At 38.4% G+C, this 9,654-nt stretch overlaps 1 long non-coding RNA gene across 1 annotated transcript; it reads right to left on the bottom strand.

The window, feature by feature from the left end:
* Positions 1 to 5,304: 5,304 nt before the first annotated feature.
* Positions 5,305 to 9,228, bottom strand: LOC140697717 (uncharacterized). Its single transcript, XR_012074977.1, has 3 exons — positions 9,032 to 9,228; positions 8,475 to 8,626; positions 5,305 to 5,465 (listed from the first exon to the last, which is right to left on the bottom strand). It is a non-coding gene; the product is annotated as an uncharacterized lncRNA (long non-coding RNA).
* Between the last annotated feature and the right edge of the window lie 426 nt (positions 9,229 to 9,654).

Here is a 9,654-nt window from a genome sequence, read left to right as displayed (position 1 = left end):
ATCACAGGATGTAAATGAATAGTGCCCCACCTCACTATAATTAGTGTCCTTATCTAATAAAGGTGCCAGGGTTCCGCTTTGTGCTCTGTATGAACTCACAGCCTACTTGTTTGTGGGAACGGAGAGGTACTGTCATCAAGTTCTGCTTTGTGGTTGCTGCCACCCTGGACTTTTTTGAGACTTTAACTCACTCATAATTCAAGGTGGCAAAAATGGAAACCATTGCTTTGGATTTTGAGTTACAACAAATGAAAAATGCTGTGAAATATGTAATAAATTACAAGAATTCTGAAATGGTAATTTTTTTCCACGTAAGACAGGAAAAAAAAAAAACCCAGAAAACACAGCCTTTGGCAAAATTAAAATTCATAGCTTTTTGATAACCTATCTGAAGTGTCTGTATCTTGTTTTCTTGTACTATAGTAACACAATTTTTAGTTTGCATTAGATGCATTCCTGCATCACGATTATTACTGTCCCTCTTCACCATAAAACTTCTTCCTAATGTTTCCTCTTCTCAATTTTCAACTTCCCTGATTCATCTTAAGTCCCATCCACAAATAGTGAAGTGTGGTGTTCCTAAATCCTTCAGACTTGAATTTCTGCTTGCATATCATCTTCTCCCAATGATAACCACACAGTATTGCACCACATTTTCCCCTTCCATCTTCTCTGTTAGACTTGTGCTATCCTCCACAGTAGCCATCAACCACATGTGATTATTGATCCCTTGAAATGTGACTGCTCTGTATTAAAAATGTGTTCTAAGTATAAAATGTGCTCTGAGCCTAAAATGGATCCCCAGTAATTAGTATGAAAAAAGAATGTAAAGTATCTTAATCATTTTAATACTGATTAAAATGAAACTATGGTGGAAATATTGGCTTAAATGGATTATCTTAGTGAAATTATTTTTACCTGATTTTTAAAAACTTTTTTAATATGGCTACTAGAAAAATTTTTAAATGATCTAAGTGGCTCACATTATGTTTCTATTGGACAGCTTGGGTTAGAATATGAGTCCCTAGATAATATGCCCCTGTGATTTCATATATTCCTTCCTTATTCTGAGTCCTTTTGATACAACTCCTTTTTCACTTGAATTTCTCATCTCTACACACTTTGCAGCTTCATATGTCCAAACTGTAGGCTCTGGGAACCCTCTTAAACTTACATTCTTGTATTCAATAAGCATGTATTGCATGACTACTTAGTGTCAGGTATTTTATCTAGAACCGTAGGCAAATCTGGGGCTGGAGCATGTGCTGGAAATCACAGGTACATCCTGTGACTAGAGATGAAGATGTAAGAAAGAAAGCGATGCGATACAAGGTACCCAATGCAAAGGAGCCCCGTCATGAAATGCTTCCATGAAATGATGGAGTTAGGCTTCTATACAGAAGGTGGTGGGTGGTCACTGAGGACTTTTAAACAATGGAAGATTTTTAGGAAGATTGGGCTTTAGCAGGATAAGAAAATAATTAAACAGCTATCATAACCATAAAAAATATTTTGAAGCCTCAAGCTAAAACAGTGGCAATGAGGATAGTTGATTTCAGATTTGAGTGTCATATGAAATATAGACTCTGTAGAACACGCTAACTATTTAAATACGGATAAGAAGGGAATGAGACAGGTCAAGGATGAGAACTTGCCTAAAAATTCTAGTTTGAAAGGTAATGGTCCCATATACCGAAACTCAGAATGTGGAGACTGTAGAATCTGACAAATTTCAAGTCTAATCCACTGAATCTGGGCTTCTTAGAAGATACCCAAGTGAAATTATATGTTAGCAAGGGACTAAAGAGTATAGTACACAGGATTAAAATCCAGATTAGAGGTATAAGTGGTATCAAAACATGAGAGTTAAAAAAGTAACCATGGGATAGAATGGAAATTAATAATTCAAACTCTGTAAATCATTTCTTTGTGAAAAACTAAAAGTAAAATATTTAAGGTTCTACATGTAAATATATTTACACACAAAAAAGTCCATATCTTGAAATGCTTCTGAGACATGGAGTTATAAATGATTTTTCTTTTCTTTTCTTGGCATCATTTTCTAAATTGTCTATAATGGACATGTATTACTTATAATGCTTTTCAAGCATTTTGTTTTAACAACAAAAGAAATAAGATTAGTATATTCAAGTCAGGCACTTTCAAACTATACTGAAATGCTTACAGTTAAAAGAAAACATTTTCCTTCGATTACCTCCAATGCTATACCCAGCACAGAATCAGTGTTACAAGTTCAGCTTGTATTCTTCATGCACTTTTCCAGTTCATTTACAAACATGTGAGAGAAGCAGTTTTTGTCCCTGTGTTGTGTTTTTAGTATTGGTTTTGCTTCATCATAAATAGATCCTGAGCCCTTGCTTCTCCTGAATCTCTGCCTAGAAGATTTCTCCTTGTCCACTGGTTTTAAATGCTAGTCTCCACTGCTGATGACGCATATATATGCCAAAGCCATAACCTTCACCCAGAGCTCCAGACTCACTCATAGTCCTTGTCTGTTTGACACTGACACTTGGCTACATACTAAGCACTTCAAACTAAATATGTCCATAATAGACTCCTTGATGCCTGTTCTTTCCTGTGGCCACAACCCCAAACTGTTCTTTCCGATCTCAGTAAAGGGTATTTGCTTTCATTCATCCAGGCTAGAGCCCCAAATCAAGAAATTTTCCTCAATTTCTCAACTTCACATCCAATGCATCAGCAGAAAATGTTGGCTCTACTTCTAAAATATATTCTATATCCATCCATTTTTTTCCATCTCCACTGCCATCACCCTAGTCCAAATTATCACGTTCACTTGTCTGGATTACATCATAGTCTACTTCTCTTTTCCTCATATCTTTTTAGAAAGAAAATGGTTTCCATGCAAAAAAAGTGATTTGTAAAAATGTACATCAGATCATCTTACTTTTTGATTAAAAACATCCAGCCGTTTCTCATTACTTTCAGAACAAAACCCAGACTTCCTATCATGACCTATAAATCCCTCCGTGGTACATGCCTTGATCTCCATCATCCTGGCTGCATTGGCTTTCACTTTGTTCCTAAAACAACAGCAGTTCATTCTGGCCATGGGACCTTTGCATCGGTGCTCTTTCTGTCTGAAAAGCTCTTCCTCCAAATGTAAATAAGCCTGACTCCTTCTCCTCAAGTCTAAACCCCAGTGTCACTTTCTCAGGGAGTTCTTCCCTAGCCCTGTGCTCCCTTATTACACATGACCTTATACCTGTAAAGTATAAACTTAAAGCAATGCATGCAATCAACTAAGAACACTAAGATTATTATTATACAGTCATTACACATGACTTTGCCCACTTGAGGTTTTGTCACAAATGATTACTATTAAAAAATGCTCATGAACCAGATATTTACTCACACTACACTTTATAAAGGAAAAAAGAGAATCTTTTCTTAGTCTATTAACTAATCTGGTCTTACTCATGAGCCTGCCCCAACTCCACCATCTAATAGCAAGAAAAAAATAAAAAAAGAAGTTGAATGAATTATATTCCACTTTAAAACTTTATTCAATCCAACTGTTTAAATAGTCTTTTTAAATTTGGTTTGGTACAGTTATTTCATTTTTTACATGTATCTCCTCAGCTGCTTTATTTTCTCAAGTAAGAGAGGGGAGGGATTTACATCAACTCAAAGCAATATGGAAAGTGGGATCTCTGGCTTCATGCTAGTTCTTGAGTAACTCAACCATGTTTAAAGAATGATGATTATAATCTTAGCATTGTTCTAAATTGATTACATGCATTGCTTAATAAAATCCTTGCAACAATGCTGTAAGGTGAATACTTTTATTATCCTGGTTTTATAGTTGAAGGAACTGAAGCAGAAAGGGGCAGTGTTGTTTGTGCAAAATGACTACACTGTGAACAGCAGAGCCAGGAATTGCACCCAGGAAGTCTGCTCTATAAAACCCATGCCCTTTTGGCCACCAAACTATGCTGCTTTGTTAGTGTACTGACTGGATCCCCTGAGCTATAGTTGGCTCTCTCCCACCCCTGTGCTTTTTGCTGGTGTCTCTTGGGGACACCTATACCTAGTGAACTTGTGGTTGAGTCTTCTTGCTTGGCCAGGGACTGAGTTGTCAGTTCAGCACTCACATTACACAGGACTAGAGGAAGGTTCAGGAGGGAAAACAAAATCTTGTCTTAGCCTGCCTAGGCCACTCCACCCACTTACCCAGTGTGGGCCAGTCTACATTTTTGTTTGGCTAGTATGTTCAATGGGATCCTCCTAGACTCCTAATGGTGTATGGGATCAGAGCTCTTATGTCCTCCTCCATTAAAAGCCTATATCTGTCTCACTCCCCTGTTTATGTCTCATCTTTCTCTTTTTCTGCCCATAAGCTGCTGGGCAAAGGGGATGGGCTGGCTGCCTCCTTTGTAACATGGATTTTCACTACTCCATGTCTTCTATCTTATAGTAGTATTTGTTACCACCCCCTTTGCATGGACTACACCAACAGAATCACTGTGATAAAACATGTTTATGAGGGAAAGGGATTAAAAACACATTGGTTTAATACTTGTCAGATATTATCCATACCTTCTCTCGTGTGTCTCCTCCCATAAACACAAGCTAACGGAGGAAAGGCTTCGGCTCCTTATCTGTAGACCAGCTTGCTGACTTCTAAATCTTGGTTGTTTACTCCCTTAAAGCATGTGGTCTATTTGCCATGAATATGACCCTAATAAAGACCCACACAGTGCCTAGAAGAATGAAATACACTGTAAAACCTTTCATCCCTCAAATGTTTGTCATACTGCCAGGCCAGGTGGAGTAATAATTGTGCTTGCATGTATCAGCAAATAACAGCACTAACAGATGAAACTACTTCAAGTAATTAACTTACTCATAGCTTTTTTTTCTTTTTTTTTGACAGAAAGAGTTTAGAAAGACTGAAGTCATGAAGGGCAGGAAAGAATGTGGCAAGTAGAAAAGGTTGCCAAAACATCATGCTGTCTGCTTGAAAACGGAGAAGATAAGGTCAGCACGACTACAAACACGTACACACACACACACACACAGAGCCAACCACCAGAAAAGAACTGTAGTTAATGAGTGAATAAAGGAATGAATGAATAACCTGATATATACACTAATGTTAAGGAAGACAATGCAGTGTATATGAGACAGTTATAACTTGTCTACTGTGTTCATTTTCTGTGGTTGCTGCAAAAAAATTACCAAAATCTTGATGACTTAAACCAACACACATTTATTCCCTCACAATTCTAGAGTCCAGAAGTCCAAACTCAAGGTGTGGGCAGGACCATGCTCCCTCCAGAGGTTTGGGGGAGAGTCCATGTCTTGAGTCTTCTACCTCCTGGTGGCTGCCAGCATTCCTTAGCATTCTTTGGCTTGTGGCTACAACCCTCCAATCTCTGCTTCTCTCTTCACATCATCTTCTCTGTGTGTCACATCTCCCTCTGTCTTATAAGGATACATGTGATGGCATTTAGAGCTCGCCTAGATCATCTAAAATAATTTTTCAGGCCAGGAAAGGAGGGGACACAGGTAAAGAGAAGAGAAATATCTGATTTTCTGGCAATATATCCACCAGTCTCAAATGAAATGGCCTTTAGAACTTTCTAGATTTCCATGGCCAAGGAAATCCTGGTATCCAATGTTCTAGCTCTATTATAAATGTGCTTACTACTACCCTTTCCCTAAATTTCTCAAATTAACTTACCTTTTATCATTTTTATGCTCATGTGAAATTAATCTCTTGGTGATTTTGACCATTATAAATTAATATTTACCAAAATATGCAATGATATAACTACCTACAGTCACAATGCAAATGAGGCATAATTAATACATACTCAAAGAAGGAGAATGGAAACCAGTAATTCATGTTCATGTGTCCAGTTGTGCTCCACTTCCATCCCAATCCCACCCCACCCCACCCCACCCCACCCCACCAGTAAAATGTAGAGGGTAAAGGGAAAAATAACTATGCATGTGTGACTTTGGTACTGCAGATTCCAGAGAAAGTTTGGCACTACTTTTGAAAAAATAAAAAACACAGATGATCTCTAAATGAACACACAAATAAAACTAAAATAATTACATTGAATTACATGGATATTTTTTGTAAGATTTCTCTTCATTTAATTTACATTAGTTATCGTATCAGTGTGATGCTGGGATAGAAGGAGACCCCATATGAGTCATCTGGTTTGCATGGTAGCTCCATAAGCACCAAGAACAAAGGCTCCTTCTATTACATTGTTCTAACCTTCATGACATGTGTCTTCCATCTGGTGTTCAGTTGATGGCACAACCCTCTCCTTCTCATTACTCGAAAAGACACAAGGACTAAGGGGAGGACATCCCTTTAAGGGAAAATCCAAGAAGCACTTTTCTGCTCTAAAAGCCAGAACCAAATCAAACAACCACAACCAGCTTCAAGGGAAGCTAGAATATGTACTCTTTATTTTGCATGGCCTTGCAAGAGTTAAAATTCCATTGCAATGTTTGAGGAGAACACATATAGGGAACACTCACTCTCCCACGGTCCACCCTTTTGCCCACCCAAATATCTGTGGTACTCTTCTCACACATAGAGCACATTCAAGCCCTCTTCAAGTCTCATTCAGCATCTGCCAACTTATAAAATAAAAGACAAATTATGTGCGGCCTATCCTTGCTCCAATACCAGATTTATAATGGTAGAATGGGACTAGGATAACTCATACAATCTCTAATTTTAAACAACGAAAAAGAGGAAACACTGAACAGTCATTTGTCCATAGATTGTCGAGGGCTATTGGTTAAGAACTGCAAAGATTCCCTGCCTTACAGTAAGTTCCTTTTATAAGCATTCTGACTGCCCTGATTCTTCTCTCTGTGAGAAGCCGCTGGCTTTGCCTACTATAAGTTCTTTCCTAGTTTATTATCCTCTGAGTTATGTTTGAAGGCTGCTCTGCTTTTGTAGTCTGATTTCTTCTGGTACGGAATGATCTGATTTAGAGCTTGAATAATAGTAAGTCTTTGTAAGCTTAACTTGTAGATTCTTTGACAATACAGTGTCCTCAAAAACTTAGTAGGTTTCCTTTGTTTTTGCTTTTACTCACTTTTACTTGGGAGTAACCACAGCTAAAGTTTTGGACATAATTTTAAAACCTGAAATCACTATTTTTTTATTTCCTAGTTTCTATGTTCTGTTCTCCCCCACCCCTGCACCTTCTTAACGTAATGGATGCCACTTAGAGGCTATTTGAAACATTCGCCATGGACGAGAAAGCAATGTCCTTAATCTGATCTTTACCACTTGGCTGGCTTTCAATATGTAGCAGATATTGTGAGGCTGCAAATCACAAACATAAATATTACACATCCAGGAGGGTGATGATCTTGAGGGGGTAGTCAGAGAGGCATTGTAAAGAAAATGAAACCTTGAAAGGTGAGCAGAAGTTAGATGAAGACAGACTAGAGGAGGAAACAGGGTCAAGATGGAACTTCTTTTAAGGATAGGAGAGGTCTGTCTACAATATAAGCTAAAGGCAAAGGTGAGGAGAAGGGGAATGAAGGTTGGAGAGGGGGCAAACAGGGTAGGGTCTCAGTCCAAGAAGAGAGGAAACCATGAACATGGCAGAGGGATTGACTTTGATCATGAGAGAGGGCTCCTCCTCTGAGACTGGAAAGTGTGCATGTAAGTCAATGTGTCAGAACTGGGAAAAAGAGAGTTGAGGGATTTTATGCTTATGGACTCAATTTTGCAGCTGAGTGTAAAAGAGTTGTGAGTGAGCTTGATTTGTAGTCTGCAGCTCTCTTCACATTCTCTGTCCTTACACAAGATTTAGATCAAGCCCAAAGAAATGGAGGTTAAATGTCCTGAGAGAAGGCAGGAATATAGGAGAATGAGCAAGACAAAAACCTAGAAGTTGCTCCCAGCAGACGCTGCATGGGGGCTGGAGTGCAGTCGCCTACATCTCTAAGGGATGCTACCTGGAGAAGGTGGAGCCTGATGCTGCCTACTTTCCCTCTCTTGAAATCTACCATTACCTCCTGCTCTTACAGAATGGAGGTCCTTGAGTTCCCATTCAATCCATAATCAGTAAAGAATACTCAGCAGGGGCAATCTGGCCATAGTTATTTCTGAAAATTGGACTTTAAAAATCAATAGGATTTGACCAAATTTGTGTTAATTTTAAAATAACACTTCTTTGACAGTTGATGGCACATTGAGCACATTTGAACCTCCATGCCTAGTAACTGTTTTGCGATGGTAATGTTTAAATCATTTTCTTACACTAAGTTTATCTGAGCTTGGTCGAATATAAGCCAGTAATAATACCATTTGAAAACCAGAAAGCAAAGAAAAAAGGAAAGAATGAGAGAAAAGAGAGAGACAGAGAGGAGAGAAAGAAAGGAATGTTATGAAAATAAAAATTAACATACGAGCTGAATTTGCAGAATCAAAAATATTTCACCTGGGAGAGAAAGATTTTCTGAGCCGCTCTCCACAATTGCTTGTGTGGGCAGGATCTTCAGAGTTGACGCCAAGGCTTTTTGGAACCCATACCAAAATCTCTTTTTTCCCATTCTTCTTTTAAAACTAATTCATAATCTAGTCTTTTGAGATCTATAATGAGAGGGGAACAAATCAAATTTGTGGAGAGTCTGGCACACAGGCAGTTTGTGAAAATTAATGCTAAGACTCTACAGAATTTCATTTCTTATTAGAAACACCTGCAGCTACTTCTGTGACCTGGAGACTGACTAAGGCTACAGTACTGAGTTACTCTCATACGGTTACATAAAGAAAGCACAGTGTCTTTATTTGAAAGCACAAGGTACATTTTTTAAGTTTAGTGGTTTGTCTGACTATCTATAGCCCATTTAAATCATGTCCATTCTTGCTCTTACTCCTCCCCTCTAGAAAATTTTACAAGACGCTATCAATAAATGCAGTGCTTAGAAAATGTATCTAGAGTTAAGCGCATCATGGTTTGATTTTGTCAGTGTCTGCATTTTAATCTTTTCTTACCTTGATCAACAATATGACATCAGTTCAAACTTCAGACCAACACAAAGAAATCCAGTTTCATCATTCTCCCATTTTTGTCTTTGGTCTCTTTGCCACGGGATAGCCTCCACTCTATGTAAAGGTAGGGTGAGTACATGACAACATACACAGTTACTCCCTGTACACACAGACACACTGCCCTCCACACACACACATACACGCACAAACACAAACAAACACCAGACTCCTACAGAAAGAAAAGAAACACTAAAACAAACTTCTGTGACAAATTTCTCAAACTGGACCCAAAATAACCCTTCTGTACAAAAACCACCAATTCAATGCAAAATAAATTACCATCTGGTTACTGTCAGGTCTGCAAGTGCATGAAGGAAGACTCTGTTTTCATACTTGGATTTATTTTTCTTTCCCCAAACATGCTGGGTTTCTTCCCCAGCGTGTGTATTGTGTCTCGAAAAGGCATATTTGATCCTCCTTGCTCATATCGTCTTAGCAGAACTGTATCGAAGCACAGCACTAATTTGCACTTGTCACTCCAAATGTGATGGGCTACATTCACTATTTCACATGACAGAGTCTCAAATTTTGACAAAGGCCAGCTCTGAAATAGCCTTTCTTACTGG

This window comes from Vicugna pacos, chromosome 8, assembly GCF_048564905.1.
Source record: "Vicugna pacos chromosome 8, VicPac4, whole genome shotgun sequence".
NCBI lineage: Eukaryota > Metazoa > Chordata > Mammalia > Artiodactyla > Camelidae > Vicugna > Vicugna pacos.
Note: the sequence above shows the minus strand (reverse complement) of the source record. Positions and strands in the feature narration are given on the sequence as shown.